This window comes from Uranotaenia lowii, chromosome 3 (assembly GCF_029784155.1).
Source record: "Uranotaenia lowii strain MFRU-FL chromosome 3, ASM2978415v1, whole genome shotgun sequence".
Lineage (NCBI taxonomy): Eukaryota > Metazoa > Arthropoda > Insecta > Diptera > Culicidae > Uranotaenia > Uranotaenia lowii.
Genome location: NC_073693.1, coordinates 221,664,939 through 221,682,853, shown reverse-complemented (window position 1 = coordinate 221,682,853; position 17,915 = coordinate 221,664,939). Strand labels below are relative to the sequence as shown.

At 34.0% G+C, this 17,915-nt stretch overlaps 1 long non-coding RNA gene and 1 other non-coding gene across 3 annotated transcripts in view; both read right to left on the bottom strand.

The window, feature by feature from the left end:
• The window catches only part of LOC129757091 (uncharacterized), a 264,495-nt gene that overhangs the window by 204,047 nt on the left and 42,533 nt on the right, over window positions 1-17,915 (bottom strand). The window lies entirely within an intron of this gene.
• Trnag-gcc (transfer RNA glycine (anticodon GCC)) lies at window positions 10,861-10,931 on the bottom strand. The gene has a single exon. It is a non-coding gene; the product is annotated as a tRNA-Gly (tRNA).

Genomic DNA, 17,915 nt, shown 5'->3' with positions numbered 1-17,915 from the left:
GATTTCCTGTTGATGAGAGAATAAAGAGATTTAGTATATTTATTGCATTTTGATTGAATATCTTCGATGTGATTTTTAAAAGTAAGATTCCGATCAAGTGTGAGTCCCAAGTACTTCACGTGATCAGACCATTCTAATGAAACCCCATTAAAAGTTATAGAATGATTTTCATTAGGTTTTAAAAAATTTGCTCTTGGCTTATGGGGAAATAAAATAAGTTGAGTTTTGGAAGCGTTAGGAGAAATTTTCCACATTTTCAAGTAATTCAAAAAGGAATTTAAATTTTGTTGCAATCTACTGCGTACCACCCGTAAATTTCGACCTTTGGCTGAAAGCAAAGTGTCATCAGCAAATAATCTTCTACCTTTTCCTTCTGGTACATCAGGAAGATCTGAAGTAAAGATATTGTATAAAATTGGCCCAAGTATACTGCCCTGAGGGACACCAGCTCTAATGGGTGTCCTTTCAGAGCATGAATTTTGATAGCTTACTTGTAAGGTTCGGCTAGTCAAATAATTTTGAATAATTTTGGTGAGATATACAGGAAAATCAAATCGAGCTAATTTAGCTACTAAGCCTTTGTGCCAAACACTGTCAAAAGCTTTTTCAATATCAAGAAGAGCAACACCAGTTGAATAACCTTCAGATTTGCTAGCGTTAATCATATTAGTTACACTCAAAAGTTGATGTGTAGTAGAATGTCCATGACGAAAACCAAATTGTTCATCAGGGAAAATAGAATTCTGATTAATGTGAATCATCATTCTATTCAAAATAACTCTCTCAAATAGTTTACTTATAGAAGGAAGCAAACTAATTGGTCGATAACTTGAAGGCTCTGAAGCACTTTTTCCAGGTTTCAAAATTGGAGTTACTTTGGCATTTTTCCATTTATTTGGAAAATAAGCCAAATGAAAACATTTGTTGAAGATTTTAACTAAAAAATTTAAAGTGCTTTCAGGCAACTTTTTAATAAGAATATAGAAAATCCCATCTTCCCCTGGAGCTTTCATATTTTTAAATTTTTTGAAAATCAATTTAAGTTCATCAATATTTGTCTCACAAGAACTTTCAAACACATTTTGCTTAGAAAGAATATCATCAAATTCTAGGGAAATTTGAGCATCAATTGGACTTACAACGTTTAAATTAAAATCATGAGCAGACTCAAATTGTTGGGCTAATTTTTGAGCTTTTTCTGCATTAGTTAAAAGAAGTTTATCCCCATCTTTCAAAGTAGGAATTGGCTTCTGGGGCTTTTTCAAAATTTTAGTTAATTTCCAAAATGGCTTTGAGTAGGGTTTTATATCCTCTACTGCTTTAGCAAAATTTTCATTACGAATGAAATTTAAACGACGTTTGATCTCTTTTTGAAGGTCGCAATAAATTAATTTCAAATAAGGATCCCTAGTACGTTGATATTGGCGTCGACGAATGTTTTTCAGTCGTATCAAAAACTGAAGATCATCATCAATTAAAGGTTGATTAAATTTGTGTTTAACTTTAGGTATTGAAGCGGCTCTAGCATTGACTATTGAAGTTGTCAAATTTTCTACAGCCAAATCAATATCTTCTACTGAATTCAGTGGAACGTTTACATCTAAATTACGTTCAATAAAATTCATGTATCGCTCCCAGTTAGCCTTTTGAAAGTTAAAAGTTGATTTTAAAGGGTTTTCAATGGGACTTTGGGATAAAGAAAATGTTACTGGAAGGTGGTCTGAATCGAGGTCCGCATGAGTAACTAATTGACTACAATGCTCGCCTAAATCCGTTAGAACCAAATCAATTGTGGAGGGATTTCTAATTGAAGAAAAACAAGTATGCCCATTAGGATATTCAACAGTATAATAACCTGCAGAGCAGTCATTAAACAAAATATTCCCATTTGAATTTGATGAAATATTATTCCAAGATCGGTGTTTTGCATTAAAGTCACCAATAATAAAAAATTTAGATTTATTTCTGGTGAGTTTTTGTAAATCTCCCTTCAAAAAATTTTTCTGTTCACCGCTGCATTGAAAAGGCAAGTATGCGGCAACAATTATAATTTTCCCCATAGAAGTTTCTAATTCAATTCCAATTGTTTCTAAAACTTTTGTATTGAAAGAAGGAAGAAGTCTAAATTTGAGACGACTATTGATGACAATAGCTACACCCCCACCTTGTCGATCAAGTCGATCATTTCGTAAAATTTTAAAAAAAGCATTGCTTTTCAAGTTATTGTCTGGCTTTAAAAAAGTTTCAGTGATGGCAGCAATATGTATGTTTTGAGTTTTCAAAAATAAAAAGAACTCGTCTTGGTTAGCCAGCAAAGATCTAGCGTTCCAATTCATAATATTTAAACATCTATTTGGATCCATGAGGGAATCGTAAAGTCATAATAATTTTGTTAGCATAATTAAAAGAAGTTTGGAAAGCTTCAAACATTGAATTTGCTTTCAACATAAGTTGCATCATTTCCATTAAATTTTGATGCAAAAATTTTAATTTTTCCTCAGTAATCTCACCCAAATCAACAAAATTGTTAGGATCAGAAATTGAAGGAGAAGAACAAGTATTTGAATTTCGGGGATTTTCCCAAGCCTTCGCATGAACGTTGGGACTTGGTTTTTTCCCATTTTTATTAGTTATGCCTGGAGAGGGCAACCCATTTTCAACCACCTCTGAGAACGATAAACAACGAGTCTGTGGCGCAGAATCAGCCCAGGTAACATTAAAATCACTTCGGGTATTACCCAGCCGTGATTCCAATGTAGACCGAGGCTGACTGCGAACAGGCAGGTTGTTTGCCGGCCTGACGTGTGAAGACGAAAAAGAGGAAGGAGGAGAAGAAACTTTTCTGGAAACTTTGGGATTTTTCCTAGAAGCAACTATTTTTGCCCTAACGGGACAGTCTAGAGAATTCGAGGAATGATTACCTGCGCAATTCGCACACTTAAAAAATTCTGTTTTTGGCTTATCACCACCAAAAAGGCATTTAGATTTTTCATGATCGAATGAGCCGCAAAACATGCATCTGGCATTCATTCTACAATTTTTAGTGCCATGACAAAAAGCTTGACAACGACGACATTGCGTAATATTTTGTAAAAAATTGGTAGTAGATTTACGAAAAGGTTCAAATTTTACTCGACAATGAAACATAAGACGAGCCTTTTCCAGAATTTTCAAATTATTAACATGATCCTTTTTAAAATGGATCGAATAAAGTTCAGGAGCAAAACCAACACTACTGGTATTATTCGTGTTGGTTCTTTTCCTCATTTGAATTACTTGAATTGGAGAAAAACCTAACAAAGAATTTAATTCAGCTGTGATCTCATCCGGTGTCTGATCGCCAGTGAGACCACGAAGTACAACTTTAAATGGACGATCACTTCTAGTGTCGTACGTAAAAAATTGGTGTTTTTTATTATTCAAATAATTTAAAACCTTTTGAAAATCATTAAAAGATTCAGCCAATATACGAGCAGTTCCCCTTCGACCGATCTGAAAAGAAATCTTCACATCCTTGACGGAAGTGACGATTTCTTTTCGAAAGGCATTGAAATCAGGAATCGTGACCGTTATTGGTGGAATCTTTTCGTTTTTAAGAGTATAAGAAGAAGAAGGTTTCTTAGTACTCTTATCAGAATTAAATATGAATATTTCCTCATCACCGATGTTATGAAGGACATCGAATGAGTTGGAAATTTCAACTTTTTTGGGCGATGGGCCTGAATTAGGTTCGGCAATCCGTTTTCTTCCGGCCCTTGAGCCGGCAGATGACTTCCCCATGCTGGAAAGAAAAGAGAAAATATGAATAAAAGAAAATGAAAATAATTTTAGCACTGAAAAGTGCTGATTGAAATACAGGTAAGGAAAAAATAAATAATGTAAAATGTTCCTGCAGGTACACAGCAACGATACGATGCTCCGACGTACGTGTTGACGGCTCAACGGTACAGATGGAAGTGATAAATGGAAGCTTAAAAAAGCATATCAATCAGTCAAAACAATCAAGCTACCTTTCAACAAACAGGATAGCTAGTAAGTATTCAATCAGTTGCGTCGGTCCAAATTATCTCCATTCTGGATTCCAATGAAATCGTTGGGCAGCTTTCCTCCATCGTCTGTTCGCCTGGAATAATCCTCCACCCACTCTCTATCGTCCTCCGGAGTGATGACCACCCAAGTAATCATAAGCACTAAAAACTAGAACCAATTCTGCTCTAACATCAGCTCTAGAGCTTGATTCCGTGCATCATATAAACCTGTGAGCCAGGTTTGGCGAAATTAACTTCTGCTTTAGTGCAGAAACTGGTATAACCCTATAAAAGCACTGTGCTATGCTAAGTTTATGCTATAGCGTTAGCGGGCAAAATTCTGGGAAAATGCAAATGGCGTTCAAATGAGGTACAACCATGCGGGTAGAAAAATTCAATTTTTATTTGGCTCCATTTTTCTGCCATTTGGCTTGTGTTGGATATTCGCTTATTCATGTTATGGGGATCTCTCGGGTTGAATTTTCTACATGATTTATTTTTTCAATTTTTCGGGTGAAGATGACCTGGAATCGAACTCATAACATCCATGGATCGGACATTTTTCAGTAACTCTGCTTGTGGACCTATCAGGTCCGCGTTAAATCTTTCATAAAAAGCCCTATTTGAATCAAATTATTGGCAACCGGTGCCCTAAATTTGCATTATTTCTGCATCAATCAATGCTGATGTGCTTTGGCCTAATGCCATTGTAGTGCTTACATAGTGCTAAAAGCATTAAAGCAAACTTAAGTGATGTTAATTTAATGCTTAGAAAATATAGCATTTTTTATTCTGATTTAGAGTTATGTTGCCTTTCAAAAGCATTGTTTAAAAGCTGATAAAATGCTGGTTGCATTTTAAAATAGTGGTATAATTCTAATATGACGCAGCATTAGCACTCGAAGGGCTGTTGTGATGCCAAATTTCACCTGATGTGCTGATATAGTGTAATTAAGCACTTGAATGCTGGTATATAGCTATAAAAAGGCAAAGCTTTAGTGCTTTTTTTGCCTACAATTTGCTTTGGACGAATCTCCCTATCCGAGGCTGGGGCCTTGTGGATTTTGCTGTGCTCCTTTTGGAAAACATTTGAAGCAAAATATAAATTTCATTTCTTACATGTACGCTCCTTGATAGGCTTGAAAACAGTCGGGCAGTAGGAGTCAAAAGCTACATGTTCAGAATGGATTGAATAAGGCATAATTTTGCTCAATTTTTGATTATTTTTTTTTCGATATTTAATTAAAGCTACGTAGCTGTACTTGAACCCCTACCCCCCTCTCGTCACACATCGTCACACAAAGTCAAACTCCCCCCCTCCCCCTCAAATGCTACGTCATTTATGGATGTTCCCTTATTTGAAATTGTCCTGAAATTTAAAACTTGGGACAATCCGCTTCGACTATGTGGGTAATCTATCTGACTACGTGATAATGAAAAATTATGTTAACTAATCTGAGAAGAGCTCTTGGCCTAACATTAAGGGAATCCATGTTTTTTAAAAGTGGTACAGGGACACTGAGTCGTCGTGAGGCCAATCTGCCCGGTTCCGGGACGAAATATGTCAAAGTTATTGGATCAAGACTTGCGACATATTAATAGAAAGCTCTTGGCCTCTACATGAAGAGAATCAATAGGAGAAATGATTCGGTCACACTTGGTCTTGACCATGGCCAATCTGGCCGGTTACGGAACGAAAAATGTCAAAGTTATCGGATCAAGCTGTAGAAATCTCTTGGCCTTCTCATGAAGCAATCATTAGGAGAAGCGATTTGGGGAAACAGAATCTGTCCGATTTAGGGATGAAATATGTCAAAGTTATTGGGTCGCTGAATCACTTCTCCTATCGATTCTCTTCATGAAGAGGCCAAGAGCTTTCTATTAAAAGGCCGCAAGTTTTGATCCGATAACTTTGACATATTTCGTTCCGGAACCGGCTAGATTGGCCATGGCCACGATCTAGTGTCCTCGAATCGTTTCTCCTATCGATTCTCATTATGAAGAGGCCAAGAGCTTTGTATTAATATGCCGCAAGTCTAGATCCGTTAATTTTGACATTTTTAGTTCCGGAACCGGACACATTGGCCATGGCCACGACCAAGTTTCCCCAAATCACTTCTCCTATCGATTCTCTTCATGAAAAGACCAAGAGCTTTCTATCAGTATGCCGCAAGTCTTTATCCGACAACTTTAACATTTTTCGTTCCGGAACCGGGCAAATTGACCAAGGCTACGACCCAGTGTCCCCGAATCGCTTCTTATATCTATATCCTCCATGCTCCTCGCAAGTTATGATTTGATACAGTCTTTCAGGCTGACCAATATGCTTTAATGTACGAAGTGAATAAAGTTTTTTTTTAATTGCCTCGTGTTCATAATTACCCCACTTAGCCCTATCTCTTAGCTGTAGTGGCAGCTTTCCAAATCTGGCCAAAGCTTTACTGGTTCTTGTGAGATCTAATGCACGAAGAATAAGTTTTCTCAGGCACTCCTCCTTGTACATCTTGGAGTCCATGGTCTTGTTTGTCGCAAAAACCGGGGTTTTTCGTCCGCAGCTGCAAATACCTAGTCAGATCAAACAATTTCTTGCAAACTTATCGGCAAAAACGAATTTGAACTTGCCGGGGATATCACCCCGACCAGTGGTCTTATAAAATTTTTGGCCAGGAAGCTTCCCAAAATCCATCTTCACGTACGTTTAATAATCCATGAGAATGCATCCGTCGTATTTCGTTAGAACCGTGTTGTATAACTTCCCGGCATGTCCTTTGGCTACTACATTCTGCTTCAATGTCCGGTTTGGTTGCTTACTGGCTCGATAGGATCGTATTCCATCTCACGGAATTATTTTCAACCAGATTATATTACCAGACGATGTATAACAAGATTTTTGTTTCTATTAGGGGTCTCTCTGATATTGTGTCACCAATAACTGATAGGAAGTAAGATGACATGGCGATTCAAGGCCGTTCATGATCAAAGAAAATAAGTTCCTGTGAAATCTGGGACAAAACACGTGGAAACAGGTGCCAATAAATTTAAAATTGCTTATTTGATAGAGAATTGAGTCGAATTTGAGCAATATATCTTCAAAATAGTTGTTTAAAAAAATCGATGATCTTGAACCTTAAGCATACCAAGAGGAAAGTGAAAGAGAATTACTAGAAATTCCAAGTTTTCAATGAATCATAGCATCAGTGTAAAATCGTATCTAAGGATTTAACAACAATGTTCGTTTAGAATTTTTTCGAAAAATCGTGTTTCAACACAAAATCTAAAAAGTTTCAAAGACAAATTTGAGTTTTTTTTATTTTGCAAATAGTTTGAATAAACCCGGGCAAAATCTGGGAGGGGGCATATTTGACTTATCTCGAGTCCTTTATTGGATTTATGGGCAAGCCTGTTCATATCAAGAAAATCTGAAATAAACGATATCAAAATAGAAAACTAACTACAGTGAAAGATACATAAACGATGTATTACTCAAAACCATAAGTTTCTGATGTTTGTGTAGCTTTTTCAACATTACTTTTGGATATTTTACTTGACTTGACAATTGGGGATTTTTTTTTATTATCTGACAATTTGCGCCGGGGGTCTTCAGATTTCAACCAAATTTGAAAATTTGGTTCATTTTTGCGACTTAAAAACACATGTATTTTTTCAGATTTCTAACATTTTTATTTTTTGAGTTAGCTTCGGTTAGATTTTTTTGTCAATAAAAAATAATCATTTTTCAAAGCTACATAACTCTGTTATTTTTCAACGGAAATTATAAAATAGCACATAAAAATGCATTGAAATTTTATCAGCTTTCCAAATAAAATAGTTGAAAAAAGTAAATAAAGACCTTCAACATGAAAAGTTGTAAATAAACTTTAAATGGCGTCTAAAAGTACCGTCTGCACCACCGAATATTTTGCAAAAAATACCATTGAATAGCTCAATTTATGATGCAACTTTCATCTGAAGACACCAAAGTAGGCCATCAATTCCTTGAAGAGTTATGAAAGAAATAATGACGATAAATCCCTTTTTTGCGACGAAAACAAACAATGGTCGAACAACTGCACTCACATATGGAGGTAGTTGGAACTTCTAACAACATGGAAACAAAAGAACTTACCAAAGCAGGTAAAAAACACTAATTTTTCGTGCTTTGTAGAGTGTTTGCAGCATGACTGACTTTAAATCTTAACTAAAATTCTTAGTATCGTATTGTTAATGTGATATAACAAATAATGAGAATGTTGATTTTACAACCTGGTCATATGCTATATAACTTATTAACTTTTCGATCAAAGATCATTGTGAAGCATAATCAATGCCAATGGTAGAAGGTTCAGCCCCTGTGTTTGAGATCACAAAAATGTGATTAAAAAATGAAATATAGACGTGCTTTACATAGTTTTTATATCGGGAGCTAAGCACTGGACGCCAAAATCCTTTCCCATTGATCAAAAACAATGAGTGTGGCACAAATGTAGAAATAATCGAAGAGCTCAGTATGGCCAGCCCAGGCTGTAGAAAGCATCATTCCCATTGTAGGTAATATGACATTGAAATTATGATACTTTTACCGTATTCGTTTTCTCCATTCGCCCAGTTTTGAGGTTTACCATACTAAAACGAACATAATTCGTCGTCAGTGTTTTGCTACCTCGATCGCTCACAAACGAATCTTCAGTGTTCCACCGTCCATTTTAAATCAAATCTGGAGAATTACGGATGTAAAACTGAGCGCAAAAACTTCTAAAAATGATAGCAAAATTTGCAAAACTTTTTGTGACCTGGTGCAAAACTGAGTATAAACGAAAACGTTATTAGATTTTTGGATATAACATGAAGTCAGTTTAGCTGCAACACTCTACCGCCCCTACTTTAATAACAGTCCCATATGCAAAAACAAGCAAGCGAGAAAATCAGCTTTTCCTGTTTTGGAATACATTCTTAAATTGTGATCACCACTTTCAGCATAAACGAAAATCGTTTCTAGGCTGTCATAATAAATCGTAAGACCTTAAATTTTCGAAATTGGGTTATTGGTAAGGTCGAGCGAGAGCACTATTTTTATTCCTTATGGGACTGTTAATCGACCATATTTGAAACCTTTTTCAAATCTACTCGCATAACAGTCCCATACAGAATATTTTTTTCTCACCAAGCTACTTTCTAAGACTTAATTTTGATCATTTTTGAACTTCTAAATGCAATTTTTAGAAAAAGAAACATACTTTTGGAAAAATATCGAAAATTCCACATTGTAAGTTGAATCTTTTAACGATTTTTGATTGCATCCGATAGTTTTTCGCTCAGGAAGTCATTCCTAAGGAAGGCATATCTGTCTTCGAAAACTCGTGTGCATCATTCGACATCAAGTGAGTTAATTTTTTTTAAATGATTCAAAGCAATAAATCAAAGACTATTTCGCCGAAAGAAGCATTGAAAAGTAACCAAATCCGTGGTATTTCACATATGGAACTGTTATTCGGGTATATTTCATGTAGGACAGCCACAAATTGATATTTTTTTCGAAATTTGTAGAACAAAACCTCCTTTTTTAGTGTTTTCTTTTGAATCCCTATGTTGACCTAAAATGACGAAAATTCATATGGGACTGCTATGCGAGTAGGGGCAGTCTACAAAGCACAAAAAATAGTGTTTTTTACCTGCTTTGATTAGTTCTTTTGTTTCCATGTTGTGAGAAGTGCGCGCCACCTCCATATGTGAGTGCAGTTGTTCGACCATTGTTTGTTTTCGTCGCAAAAAAAGGGATTTATCGTTATTATTTCTTTCATAACTCTTCAAGGAATTGATGGCCTACTTTGGTGTCTTCAGATGAAAGTTGCATCATAAATTGAGCTATTCAATGGTATTTTTTGCAAAATATTCGGTGGTGCAGACGGTACTTTTAGACGCCATTTAAAGTTTATTTACAACTTTTCATGTTGATGGTCTTTATTTACTTTTTTTCAACTATTTTATTTGAAAAGCTGATAAAATTTCAATGCATTTTTATGTGCTATTTTATAATTTCCGTTGAAAAATAACAGAGTTATGTAGCTTTGAAAAATGATTATTTTTTATTGACAAAAAAATCTAACCGAAGCTAACTCAAAAAATAAAAATGTTAGAAATCTGAAAAAATACATGTGTTTTTAAGTCGCAAAAATGAACCAAATTTTCAATTTTGGGGAAAATCTGAAGACCCCCGGCGCAAACCCGTCAGATAATAAAAAAAAATCTCCAATTATGTTTTTAAAAATTTTAAAAATAAATATTCGGCCTATTCTGTCTAATTGGCCTATTCGGCCAAATACTTAGCTCAACGTGGCTCAACAATTCAGTGGGCCGAATATTCGGCCTAACGTGTTTTGAGCGGTATTCGGCGCCGAATATTCAGCTAGCCGAATATTCTGTACATCTCTATTACATACTCAACATACTTCGTTTGAATGTCACTTAGAGATTCTTATAAATTCTGAAAATTTTTGCGTACACAGTTCAACAACTTATGTGAAAATATATCTAGGCAGATGCTTATGCAGAGATTTTGGTCTCATCACATTTCAGTGATATTTAAATGGCCCACGTTAACCCATGATCACGATTCCCCTAATCTCTCCTGATAAATATGGTAAAAAGATTATTTTTACTCTTTGGGAAAATCACTCACATTTGTTGTTATATTTTGAATAAGGAAATCTCATTTATGTGTTTTGTTTGAAAGCAGTAATAGACGTTTTTACGGTTGCCATGTACCTAATTGTTCAATTGTGATCATAGTTATCTAATATTTATCACTTGCTGCATTTTAATAAAATAGTCAAACTGCATCGGCCGGGAATCGAACCCGGGCCGCCCGCGTGGCAGGCGAGCATTCTACCACTGAACCACCGATGCTTGTTGCTAACTGAACGATAACAAATTACCCAGCCAAAAATTGATTTGAAGGATCACCATAGATCACCCACTGTGATCTCGATTTACGAAGTTGTTCTGAAACATATTAATCTTCCGCGACCTATCTCTGACAAATACATTTTAATCATAATTTATTATTGCTTAGCTTTGAATTACATTTTTTTTTTAAATTAATTTTGAGTCCCTGATGACAGCAGAGTTTAATAAAATATTTTCAAATGGCATTACGTTTTCTTTCTTGGGATTGCATTTCGCTTCATGTCAGAATGAAACAGGAAAAAAAAAGAAAATTCCAAAAAAGGGTCAAGTTGTGTAAAATGAAACCAGCAGCGCCAGAAAAGAAGTTATAATAAAAACTGGTTTACGAAAACCGGGCAACGCTTTTCGAAATTAGGTCCTAATTTCGGAATTCTTTTGTTCGCGCCAGTCAACAGACAAACAAAACGGACAGAATGCCTGAAATGGCACAAAAAATACCGGACAAAATTCTATTTGGTGGACAAGTTTGAATAGCAGAAAAAAAACCAATTAGCTTGGGGTTGTTGATTTTGCTGCTGCCGATGAACCGACGAAGATCCTGTTAGTCATGGATCAAGTCAAGTGTGATCCATGAGGAATAAGACCTTACCTCTCGAGGAGGGCAATATTATTTTAGTTTATTTGATTTTAAAAACCCCGATTGTCGTATTTTAATTCAACTGAAAACTTATCCAATGGAAAGCAGAATTCATATTGGGAATTGCGTGCATTTTCCCGAATATGGAACACTACCACAGGAATGGAAAGATCTGAAAATCTTTTTGTCCGATAACATGAATTAAGGAAACGTGCTTTCCCGAAGATTTAACAATTTTTCAGCAAACCGTTTTTTTCATGGCCCTTGGTTTAATGAATGCATAACGAAGATTCCAACAAAAAAAGGAAACCATAAAGAAAACTTTTTTCATTAGGCGCATGCATAATGTTAGAGATAACATAGCTCCGAAAGGAAAATTAATAAAAGATAGAGGATAACGACGGGAGGCTATGTTGCTCAAAAGAAGCTGACGAGCATTGAATAGAGCAAAAAATCAATTGCAACTTAAGAAGGCGACCCGAAAATCAGCGTGTTGCTTTAAACAGAATAAAAAATTCATAAATTTAAACGTATATTGACGATAAAACAAATAATATCCTCTTCTAACGAAACACATCTAGTATATTTTAGTTTTTACTCATTGAATCCTATTATCTCCCAATTTTGTTCTTAATCTTGGTAGTGTCTTTCTATAAGTATCTCTAATCAAATTTCGAACACCAAATATATTCAAAAGTGTGATCAGGAAAAATAAATAACAATTTAATAGTTAATAAATAGGGTTAATTTTTGACGGTCGGCATGCAATGCATGCAAGTCACGACAAACAAATTTTCCATAATTCAGCTGAGCGATTGTAGGACCTAATGGCGATAAAAAAATGTTTAAAAAAAATTAATTAATTTGCACTGATTTTGATTTCTATGTTGAAAAAAATCGTATAAATCTTCTTTCTGAAATACATTAAATTTCTCACATAATTTCAAATAAGCAAAAACTTCTAGTCCAGTTAGGACACTTGAAAAGCTATTCATATTAACCTCCCCTTCGGGGAAATTTGAGTTGTAGTTTGATTTCGTTTTCCTGGCTGTAAATGTTAACCGATTTTGATGATATTATATTCATTGTGTAGGTAATTTGTTCTTATTACTCAAAATTTTAAAATAAAGTCGATATGTATTACCAAGTTATCAGAAACTGGTTCAGAAAGTAAAACGTCCGAAAAATCAATTTTATTTTTAAAATGCTCATAACTTTTGACAGCTTTTCTGTATTTAAGTGTTTCATTGATGTTTGAAATCGTCAAGAATCCATCTATTCGACAGTTTATAGATATGTTGGGGTCCAATGAAAGTTTTGACCGCTATCTCAGATCTTCCGATAGAAAAAAATCTAACTTTTAAAAAACGATATCCATTTTTTGCTTTGCATAGCTGTATTTCATTCCCCAATGAACCGATTTTCAAAACTCAAATTTCAATTTTTTGACGTTAATTTGATCATTATTTTCATAGAACATACTTGGTCTGTCAAAATTCATAGTTCTTCAGTATATTGGAATGATGATAAAGAGATTTTAAATGTGCGCTTCGGGTCATATTGACCCGAACGGCATGGGAAGGTTAAGGAAAATAAATGCTGATAATAAAAGAAACATGTAACGCCTCTTTATTGCCATTAGGGGAGAGTGGGGATACTTGATTCCCTTTTCTTATTTTCACCATATCTTATTGGAAAAATTTAGCAACTCGCCGTCTTTGACATTTTCTGACAGCTTGTAACTTCAAGTTTCTATGCTCCAAAAATTAGAACGATATTTGAACCCGTTGATGAACTAGAAGCATTTTCGTGGGAGTAAAAAAATTGAGATTTTTCTGAAGTTAGGGGAGACTTGATCCCCTTTTGAAGGAGACTTGATCTTTTATTCAGGAAGTCCTATTCCTTGTTTAAAAATCAAACAAATTCCCAAGATAAAATGTTAATTGACTATTTTAGTCATGTTTGTTCTCATTTCATAATTTTTAGCAGACATAAGAAAAAAATTCTATAACTTTGTCTCAACGCTATTAACATTGCATACTTAAAGGCGCTATTTTTTATAATTAAGATAAAATTAATTATTTTTGCTCTTTTCTTCAGACAATTGTTTGATAAATATTAGTTTTTGGATAAATATTAGTAATTTTGTAATCAGCAATCATAACGATCAATTCAGAAGAAGAATATGCCGTTTGAAAGGGGGATCAATTGTACCCAACTCTAGGGGATCAATTGTACCCAAAATCAAAATTTTAGAAAACTTTTTCTGAAAAAAGTTGGGAGTTTTCCATTACTTTGAAAATATTGCATTATGAAGTTCATTTTACGCTCAAACGATTGTTACATTGGAACAAATATTTTTTTCATAATTTTCCCATGTAAGGAACATTTTAAAGTGATGAAAAAAGATCTTCAAGTTACATTTTGTGAAATTTTCAAACAAAGTTCAATTACTCAAACAATTATTTTGTTAAAAAATTTTAAACTACAAGCATTGTTATTTTTCTTATTTTGGCACATTTTTCTAGAACATTTGATCTTTGTAAGACATTCCAGTTTCGAGATATAGCTAAGGAATCAAGTATCCCCAGGGATCAAGTATCTTCCACTTGAAAGAAACTAAGATTGACACAAGACACAAGACACTAAACATGAAATACAAAATCTTATTCAAAATCTTCTTAAAGAAAATAGATACTAAGTGTAAGTAAGAAAGTTAAACGTCGTGTGTTATTTGTGTAAATAGAAGTTCTTACGTTGGCACAACCCACTAAAATGAGTAAGAGTAAGAGGACTGAAAAATGTGTATATTTACTAACAATTTACAAAATTTCATAGATAGTTATAGAGGAGTATTAAAATTCAACGTCTTTCTTTCATGATAACAAATTTTCTACAAATAAGGAAAGAAAAAACGAATGCGTGTATTATTTGAAATATTTGAAAGGAAATTAAACTCGAATTTCAAATGCAAAATGGAGAATCACAGTTGAAATTGATAAGAAATAATATTTTCTGCGTGAGCTTTCATTACGTCGTAAGAAAAAAAAATCTAAACAAACAGTTTTATTGCGAAAAAATACAAAAACTGACATAAATTGGTCGTAACTTCTTTCCATTTAGAATATTTGTAGAATGGACAACATATTTTACATGTGAAATACAAATTTTAAAGTTGTTTTGATAACTTCCGCAGCAGTTTTTTTGTGAATTCTTAAGATGTTTCATACGGTGTAATGAAAGCTGACGCGAGATTTGTTTTTAGGAAATCACTCTTTTTTAAGCGTTGAACTTTGAATCTTTATCGAAATTTATTGACTTAAACTCCTTTTCCATAATTTAATTTTTTTTTGCTACAGTTGTGAGCCTACTTGGTTGAATAATTCAACTGAATCAAAGCAATTGAAAGATTCCCTTTAATTTAACCACGGTAAAGGAAAAATTCAGATACCGGTATTTCGATAGCAACTTACTTAATCGAAAACGCTTATTGAAGAAGATAGTCAGCTGCTATCGAAATACCGGAATCTTCCGATTGCTTTGATTCAGTGAAACCCCTATTTTTTAATTCGAAATTTCTGTAACCTACTTTATCGCATTTGGAAAGGATTTCCATTGTACCAAAAGCATTTCCATATTTTTTTATACTATTCTCTGGATGACCACCTTTTGCTTCCCTTTTAATTTCATTAAGAACGAAAATTTGAAAGGTCTTTTGCTGGTTCATATTTATAGAAGTTTGAACCGTTTATTCGAGACAAGTCCTTTTTGATCTAACAGATGATTTTTTTCTTCAGATTTTTCTTTTTAAAGGTCTGAAAATATACCACAGCGATGACAAATAGCGTGAAGAAAAATTACTCTCTCTCCTTATTGGATGTTGAATAGTTACTGAAATTTATTTAAATTCCATTTCCGTGAGTATCTTCGAGATTTTTTTCCACAGTTTCATTTTTTTATCGATGCTCTGATTTTTTCTTACAAGCCGTGAAAAACTGTGTTTATAATTCGAGATTCTCATTCGAGATTGAGAATCATTGCATTGAGATTTTAAGCAAGGTTGTTGATATCTCAGAAAATGTCATAACATTACAGAAATTCAAAGAAATTTTTCGTTAATAATTACAAATAAAATTCTTGATTATAGTAATAAATTTGACAGATTTCATGGATTTTCCAAACTTAATACAGATACCACTGAGATATGATTTCTAAAGCTAATCTAACTTAGACAATTCTGATTGTTAATTTTAAAGTAAAATGACACAATTTGTTAATGTGGGGCAAGATTTTGCTATGAAATTTCTGAAAATAGTCGTTCCAAACTTCTTCAGTCAAACCACAAATATTGTTTTGTCAAGAACTCAGAGATAATTCGATGATTTTGATTATGAGTCATGTTGATAAGAATCCCATGTCGAAGAGAACTCTCAATATTCTAGATAAAAAATAGTGCTTCTTTTAATGATTTTTTACCAGTATTTGAGCAACGGATTTAGAAATGCCTGTTATCATATATAGCCTTCCGATTTTTTTGTATGTTTTTTCGGCCGCTCTCATGTTTTTTTTAAATTTTAAAGTAATAGTGGAAAGCCAAGGAAAAATGTAATCTGAAAAAAAACTCCAAAGAAAAAAAAACTCCAAAAAATATATCCTTAGTTAGGAAGAAGAGATGAAACCTAAACCCCGTCTTAAGGCGAGTGAAGGCAAAGCGAATCAGTCAAATGCTCAGTATCCTAAAAGCATACCGAATTCATTCTTGTCATGCCTTATCTAGTTTCGTAAAAAACTTCTAGAATTACCTTAATTTATATTGTAATCTTTTATTACATTAATAAAAACTTAGATTGAAAAACTTATTTACTATGGGATTTAATATGTTTCAAAGAGCTGCTATTTAAATTTAAAAACAATAATATTGAATTTAGTTCTTCTGTATGTAGGGGAGATGGGGGCATAATGGCCACCTTAAGGAAAACGGTTATTTAACCATAGAAAATAGCTATAATATTGTTTCGTGTTCAGACACTTGAAAAGCCTATTCCCTAACGGGCTGAAACGTGAAAAACTAGATGAAAACGTTAAAAAATGCATTTTAAAAAATGTTGCCTAAAGCTGAAAACCAGCCACTGTGGAGGCATAATGAGAACCCCCCCTGAGGCAGTATGAGCACCATTAATCAGGGCAAGATGTGCGTTTTCTGCCGGGGAATCTAGCAGCGAATTCAACTCGATGAAGTCTGGTGAGTCGTAGATTCATCAAACAAAGCAATAACAAAATAATCTAGGTCTGTTTGTAGAATACAAACAATTCACGCACGCTCATACATTATGTGCTTTGTTCGGAGGATGATGCTACTAGCCGTATAATATAACAATAAAAAAAATCGATCATGAATTGTAAATGGAAAAAACTCACCTCGAACAGAAATCTAACGCTAGTCTTTTGATTACCTCTTCGACACCTTACCAATAGGCTAAATCGTAGGATGAAAACTAGTCAAGGTGTGGCGCTATAAATTAATTTTAATTCGCTGCTAGATTCTACGGCAGAAAATGCTCATTATGCCTCGATAATATGGTGCTCAATATGCCCCTAGTCAACAAATTTAAGTAAAAACGTGTTTCAAAATTGATAAAAGTGAAAAATCAAAAATTTCATGATGGTAAAAATTGAGAAACAATGTGTACATCATGTTGCAGTGCGTACATTATAGATCAAGGTTATTTTAAGATCATAAGAGCTTATTTCGTGGTGCTCAAATATTATAATATTTTCGTAACTTGAGAACCAAGCTAGTTTTTTTATATATCTCTGTAAAGATGATAAGGAGATTCCTTTTTTTGTGAAAAATTAATACTATAGGAAGTACGAAACAAATCCTCATGAAAATTTATTTAAGAAAATACGTACTTTCGTAGAAAAGAGTAGTGTTCATTATGCCCTGGGTGCTCGTTATGCCCTCATCTCCCCTACACAGTAATTTTTTTATTGCTGGTTATTGGCCCGCTGGATTTCAGCGAAATTTCCAGCACAATGAATTGCTGGAAACGATCAGCATACTCTACTGCTGGAAAACCAGCAATCTGAAAATGTGCTTTCTGGAATTCAAATTCAAAATTCAAAACTATAGTTTCGACTCAAAGTTTTTTTTAAATTTATACGTTTTTGGCGCACCAGCAGCTGCATTTGGCCATTCTCGGGCCATTAATACGAATCTGTTTCTGGAAAATATGAAAATTTCATCAGTTTATTGTAAATTTTAAGCAAAATAATTTACTTACAGATTAGTTCGCCTACATATGACCAATTTTTCGTAGAAAACACCAAGCTGACCGATACTACAA